This window comes from Equus caballus, chromosome 2 (assembly GCF_041296265.1).
Source record: "Equus caballus isolate H_3958 breed thoroughbred chromosome 2, TB-T2T, whole genome shotgun sequence".
NCBI lineage: Eukaryota > Metazoa > Chordata > Mammalia > Perissodactyla > Equidae > Equus > Equus caballus.
The window spans coordinates 58,887,269-58,894,310 of record NC_091685.1 but is presented as its reverse complement, the minus strand read 5'-3'; positions in this window follow the sequence as shown (position 1 = coordinate 58,894,310).

The following is a 7,042-nucleotide window of genomic DNA, read 5'->3' as shown; positions in this document are numbered from 1 at the left end:
CCTAAAGTTACTAACACCTTCTCATGTCTGTGCTTGTCCCAGTTTTACCCAGAGGAGCACTTTGGGGAGAGAAATGGAAGGAGATGCAACAGAATCTTGAGAAAAGATAGTGAGTGTACTGAAAACAAATCCCCCACCCGCCTGACTTCCCAGGCCATGGAATGTCCAGAATGTAGCATGGAGGGGTCTTCGGAATTCGTGCTACAGTGCAGTTCTGTCGTGGAGAAATTTCTTCTGCCACGCCTTTGGTTGGCCTCCAAAGAGAAGACGTACATAAGGCAAGGCAACAGGAGGAGCGAAGAAGGAGCAAGTGCGGGAAGATGTTGAGAAGTGCCTCCCTCCACGGGCGCCTCCAGAAAGAGATTCAGCTCCCCTGTCTTCAGAAAACCCTCCTGCACATGGAAAGGCCACCAGGACCTAAAAACCCCTCACCACACAGAACTGAGATGTTGTAGTGGTAGAAAAAGCTTGACTCTGCTAAGATTTAAGCCAGCCTCTGCAGGGTGATGGCCATCACCATGAAAGGCCCATCTGGTGGGGAATGTGGTACGTATCAGATAACTGATGAAAACTACGTCACCCTGGAGGAGGAGAAAATAGCTTGCCTAAAGTACATTTGTAGAAAGGAGGTGAACTATATAATTTTGACAGTAAAAAATTTGGAAAAACAGGGCAACATTTTAGGATAGAACAAGTTTGTGGAGCTGTGTTGAAAGAAAATGTTGGGGTCAGGGGGATGACACTTTACGATCTCTGGCAGGACAAATGCAGAAACAAACAGACACATGTGGAAAGGGTGACCATGAAAGGAGAATGTATTAAGGAAAAGAGAGAAAGAAAGAAGAGAAAAGAAAATTGTATTTATTTATTTTTTGATGAGGAAGGTTGGCCCTGAGCTAACATCTGTTGCCAATCCTCCTCTTTTTGCTGAGGAAGATTGTTACTGAGCTGACATCTGTGCCAGTCTTCCTCTATTTTGTATGTAGGACACCACCACAGCATGGATTGATGAGTGGTGTGTAGGTCTGAGCCTGGGATCTGAACTGGCAAACCCTGGGCTGCCAAAGCAGAGTGCACAAACTTAACCACTATGCCACCAGGCTGGCCTCAGCTTTTTATTTTTATAAGAAGCTAAAACATAATTGTAAAAATGTTTGGCTTGCTGGACAGGGGGAAATAACTATAAATTTGTAAGTATAGCATGTAAGTGTATTTATAATAGGAAATACCTGTGAGATAAAGTACACTGACACACTCTGACAAAATAAAGCTATACATAAGATATTATTAATACAACAGAATTTGTCCTTCTTATCCAAAGCTGACTTCTGCAGTTTTTCTTTCTTTGGCCCTTTCTTCTTGGCCTTGCTCCATTTTCAAACGCGTTCTGAACTTCCCTATCTTAAAAACCATCTCAAAAAAATAAAAAGCCTTATTTAATGCTTTCTGCTCTTCTACCACCATCCTGTCTTTCACTCCACCATAATAGCCAAAAAACTTTGCGCACATCGTCTTCACATGCTGCCTTCAGTTTCTCTGTGAGTCCTCCCTCCTTCCTTCCCTCACTTCTCCATTCCCAGCAATCTGGCTTCTGCATCCCTCCGCGCTGCTGAACTGCGTCTTTCTTCCATGCTGTAATAGCCGCCCTTCAATCACACCCAAATCCTTTTTCGGGCTTCATCCTTTTAGTTTCTCTGCCACATTTTAAATTGTCGAAAGCCCATCCTTCTTAACCTGTTCTGGGTTTTTCCCTTCTCCTTTGTTGTGCCTTCCCCCATCCAGCACGCACAGTGTCAGTATTCTCTGTGCACAGCTGTCCCCACAGGACAGCAGACCAGGCAATCCCTCGGAGCCTCACCCTTTGGAGATGGGCTGTAGTTCTTTGTGATCCAGACAGATCATTGAAGGGCGTGGATCTTGACCAGAATAGAGGGACGCCCCCACGTTTTCCCGCTACTGTTGTTTTCCTCATTTTTTAGTAGGATAGAGTTAGATCCCAGTAACCCCAAAGATATGCTCACTGTGAGTATTCTCATCAGACCTGATTCTTTTCTGTCTCTGCTTTGTTCCCCAAATGGTGCAGCTTTGTAGAGAGCACAGCAGGGGGAACGAGGTTCCAGACTGGCTTTTGTTTATTGTCCCTCTCTGTTCCCTGATTTTTGGAAACAAGAAAACCCTGAGTTTTAGTCACCATCATCTATAGTAAAGGTATGATAGACCTCATACATAAGTACACAAAAACCGAAACCAACAAGCAAATGGAAAACTTTTGACAGTCAGTGCCTCTGGGGAGGAAAATAGGGTGGCTCAGTGAAAGGGGCGGGAGAGAGCTTTTCTTTTCACTGAAGCCTTTTACGTCTTCACCTGTGTGCTGTATGCATGTGTTCTATATTCAAAGTAGTTTTTAAATAGAAAATTTATTTGAAATTATTTTAAAATTTACTAAAAAGTATTCATTAAAGTGTCTTTATTAGACACTGCTGATCTACGGAAATAGAGATTCCTGGTCTCAAGGAGCTTGCAACAGCATTAGGGAGACAGGACATTGTTTTAAAAGAAAAGGAAAATAGACAGTTTATACTGGCCCCTCTACTAACTCATTCCCTAATATCAGCCAAGTTATTTAATTACTCTGACTTCAGTTTCTTTACTCGTGGAATGGAAGACTGAATAAAATTACTTATATCGTTCATTCATTCATTCATTCATTTTATTTATCTACTCAAGAAAGTTTTAGTGAGTACTGTATTAGTTGGCTTTCGCTGTATAACCACCCCAACTTAAAACATTAACCGTTTATTTAGCTCACAATTTGGCAGAGTGGCAATTTGGGCAGGGCTCAGCTGTGTGGTTCTTCTGCTAGTCTCAGTTGGGGCTCCTTTATGTGTCTACAATCAGCTGTGAGTCAGCTAAGGTGGCTGCACTGCTGAAACTGGGCTGGCCATCAGCTGGGTCAACAGAGGCCACTGGGCCACATGGATCTCATGTGGTCAGCTAGCCTGGGCTTGTTGACATAGCAGCTTGGGACTGCGCGAATAGCAGGAGGGCAGAGTCTCAATGAAGAAGCACTTTTCAAGTCTCTGCTTGGACCACCTTACTTAGTTGTCCTATTGACAAAAATCAGTCCAGCCCAGATTTAAGCAGCAGAGAAAGAGGCTCAAACGTGATGAGAACTATGAAGTCACTTGCAGGGACTGTAGAAGAGAGGGAAGAAGACCTTGTGGCCATTTTTGTAATCTACTACAAGCATCTTTTTTGTGCCAAGTCCTTACATTCATGGATCTTACATTTTATTTTTTCTGCCCACTGAGTTTCTACTGCTAACAATGATAATTATCAAACTCTGGGGTGAAATGGATCGTGGGGCAAATCTCAGAAAAGAAATAATTAAGTCTATAGAATTATTAAGGTTAGGTAAACAAAACCTTCTTGAGAGAGACTATTTCAGCCAGACTTTCCAAAATGTTTATTCAGTTTTTTTGTTAAATATTGCCAAAAAATTCTATTTGCAAACCCAAATGACAGCATTATTGTGTTTGGACTCCTTAAGAGTTAAGGGAAGCAGTGACTGTTAACGATGTCCCTTACTGGGGCTCATGGATTTTTTTTTTTTTTAATTACAGCTTGCAGAGCAATGAAATATATGACCACTGGGAATGGCAGGACTCAATCAATTAACAATGGGTTCTAAACACATATGCTGTTCCTGCACTGGCCAGACATTGCAGGGATAAAATGAGGCAAAATGCCATTCCTTCCATCCAGAAGCTTGGCATGCAGTTGGAAAGAAAACTAACACACCCAAAGAAAGATAAAAAAACAATACCAGGTAGCACACAAAATGAAGATGTGAATCCACAGTTCCCTCCAAGTATCAAGTTTCTCCAGGTGTTCCAGCTGTTCTTACACTATCTACTCCCCCATTTCCTGCTGGGTCAAGTGTCCCATAGTAAATTACCCTGTGGAGAGGAAATGTTACTCAGGCTGACATCACTGTACTCCATCACACCCTCTCACACCCCTGCTCAACACTTCACATCCCTCACACACCTGTCATCACCCACAAAACACTCCCTTCCTCTAACCTATACATCAGCCTATAAATGCACATCCTAATTTTTCCATTTAGATTAGACATCCTTCCCAAACCTACAAACCCAGAATGAAGAGGAGATGTTACTTAAAAAAAAAAAAAAAAGAAAAGAAAAAAAATCATGGAAAATATGTGCTAGCAAAAGTTTCTATTTTTCCTCCTTTACAGCAACTCTGAAGAGGAACCAAAGTCCAGGTGGATAATGACCCAAAAGGCAGAAGAACGTCGAGAAGGGAGAGCTGCCTAATGGAGAAAGCAACTTCCTGAGGGGTCAGAGGTCCTGAGATCTAAAGGTAGTGTTGATACTTTCTCATGGCGTCATTTGGGGCATCCTCACTGTGACTTGGAGTTTTCTTATCTTTCAAGTGAAGGTGATTAATATTACATCTCCCCCGTCAACCTTGTATGGTTGTTATAATTTTCCAATGCGATAAGTATATAAAATCATTCTATAAAATGTAAATTACTGCATCAATGGATTGATAACTCTATCTAAAACCAGGGTGATGCTCAAAATATTTATCGACTGATGTGGCGTTGACAAGACTAATCAAAGAGGACACCTAGCAGTTGAAATAAACACCGACCAGCAGTACGGGTAATTGCCAGAAGAACGTCTGCTCTGTCTCAGTGGATCTCATATGACACAGTGAGGGAAGAGGAGTAACCAGCCAATACGCACATGCACAAAGTCTTCTGTGGGGCCTGGCCCCGTTCAAAAGTAGGTATTTGTTAAGGCGTACATAGAGTCCCAATGGCAATATAATTTTTTAAAAACTTTGAAATTTATAAAACATGATCATAATAAAAATTAACAAAGTGAGTAGAAATGTGACTTTACAGTCAGATTTCCACACACTTTTAAGCATTGTTCCCTGCGTAAAAGCATAACTGTCTAAAAGACTTCTGCATGCTTTCCCCTCTAAACCAGCTAAATAGCAGATGGCTCTCAATTGCCATAGCAGTCCTTGTCTTTGCTGATGCCAACTGAAGTTTTGTTTCCTTCAGGCTAATGATCAAAGAGGTTTTCAGAAAAGAAATCTACACATGAAAAGTTACCACCTTTTTGCATGTTACAATGAATCAGATATATAGCACTCTAAACCAGTGGACTAATATGTGAGATGCGTTCTCATATCAAATAGAAGAAGTCCGACTTTAGGCCCTGTCAATGCCTGAAACCCCACTGCTAGGACTGATGCATATCTCGACGTGTCTGGCAAACCAACGCACTAGGCTTGCCAAATGTCTATTTGAATGAGGGATGAAGAAACCTCCCAGGGGAGAGTTCATTCCAAGAGAAGAGAAGGTCAAACAGATAAGCACAGCCACTGGGGTCAGGGAAGGGACAATTCTAAGCTTAGCACCGTGTTTCTCACTAGAATTTTAGTCCTGTAGACGTGGTGGGGGAGCCGGCTGCAGGAGGGACAATTTGGAGTTTTCAGCTGTTAAATTTGGAGCCACAGGCTACACTGCTCTGGTAAACCTCTCTGCCCCCACATACACACCAGCATCACTCCTCCCCACTCTGGGACCTCAGGCACCCAGGACATCAACAGCTCTGCAGGAGACAGCGCCGTGGCATCCAGAGGGTGCAGCTGTACCCAGGAAAAGCCTGATGAGTGCTCAGGGGATGGCAGTGGTAACTGGTTCAGGTAGCAGAGTCTATCAATGTCTTGCACCCCAGAAGAAAATTGCTCAGTGCCTAGCAGACACCGCATGGCAGCTCACTGGACTCCAGAGCCTGGGCTGGAAGTGGCACACAGGGAGGGAAGCCCAGGGATCCAGAATACACATCGCTTATTGAGAATGTTGGATTGCCCCCTTAGCTCAGGGCTCAGGCTGGGCACTTTGCCTCTTCTCCACCCCCTTTCATTTTCTAGGTGGTTTAAAAGGCCATCTTTATTCCAATGACTTCAATTTTGTATCTTTATCCCAAACCTTTCGACTGCCCTCCAGACTCTTATAGCTAACTGGCTACTGAGCATCTCCATTTGTATACCAAATACAAAATATCCAAAACTGAACTCCTAATCTTCTCCCCTCTAAAACAGCTTCAACCTGCAGCCTTCCTTATCTCAGTTGATGCGGCCTTCATCCTTCCAGTTGATCAGACCAAATTCTGGCAGCCATTTTTAACTCCTTTCTTTTCCTCACTTTCACATCCAATTCATCAGCAAATACTAAAATCCGGTAATTTCTTATGTCTCTGTAGCTTCGTCTTTGGTCTAAAGGACCACAGTTCTTGCCTGGATCACTTCAATACATCAGAGCATGGAATTGAAACTCCACTGCTTATCTCTCTAGTGCCAGAAGACAGAAAGAAAACAAATAGGCCAGCAATTTGATTTCAATTAAAATCCTGAAGTTAGAAAACTCACTAAATAGCTTATATAAGGATGTGTGTCTTAAACATTCCTCAAGTAGAATTAATGTGACACAGGGTTCCTCCTATCAAAATCTTACTGTTGCTTTAGGGCTCAGCACACATCCATCTCCACGTGCAGTCTTTCTTAACAACACTAGCCTGTAGGGACTTTTTCTGGCCCCAAAACCCTTAAGCACTTCCAGTATGTATATTTTATGTAGCATCTGATTATGTTCTATCTTGGATTGTTTGATAATCTTTTCACAGGTGTTAATCTTGTTGTTCCAGCTGGAAAATGAGGCAGAGTTCCTGGCTTGAGCCAAAAGTGGGATTCGGATATGTCTGAGCAGTCTAGCCTGTGTGTTGACTAACAGGTGCGGCCGCCATAAGTTATTTGCACGTGTGTTTTTGCTGAAGAAGATTTCGAGCACATGGGTGTGTGTGTTCCAAGGTGGGTGCAGGAAGAACAGGAACTGGGGAGAGCCTGGTGCCTGGCTGCAGACGTTAGTTCCCTGCTCAGCCTGTGGATTCAGGTCGGAACCCAAGAGAGGGGAGATCTGCTAATGGAGCTGAGAGAATTT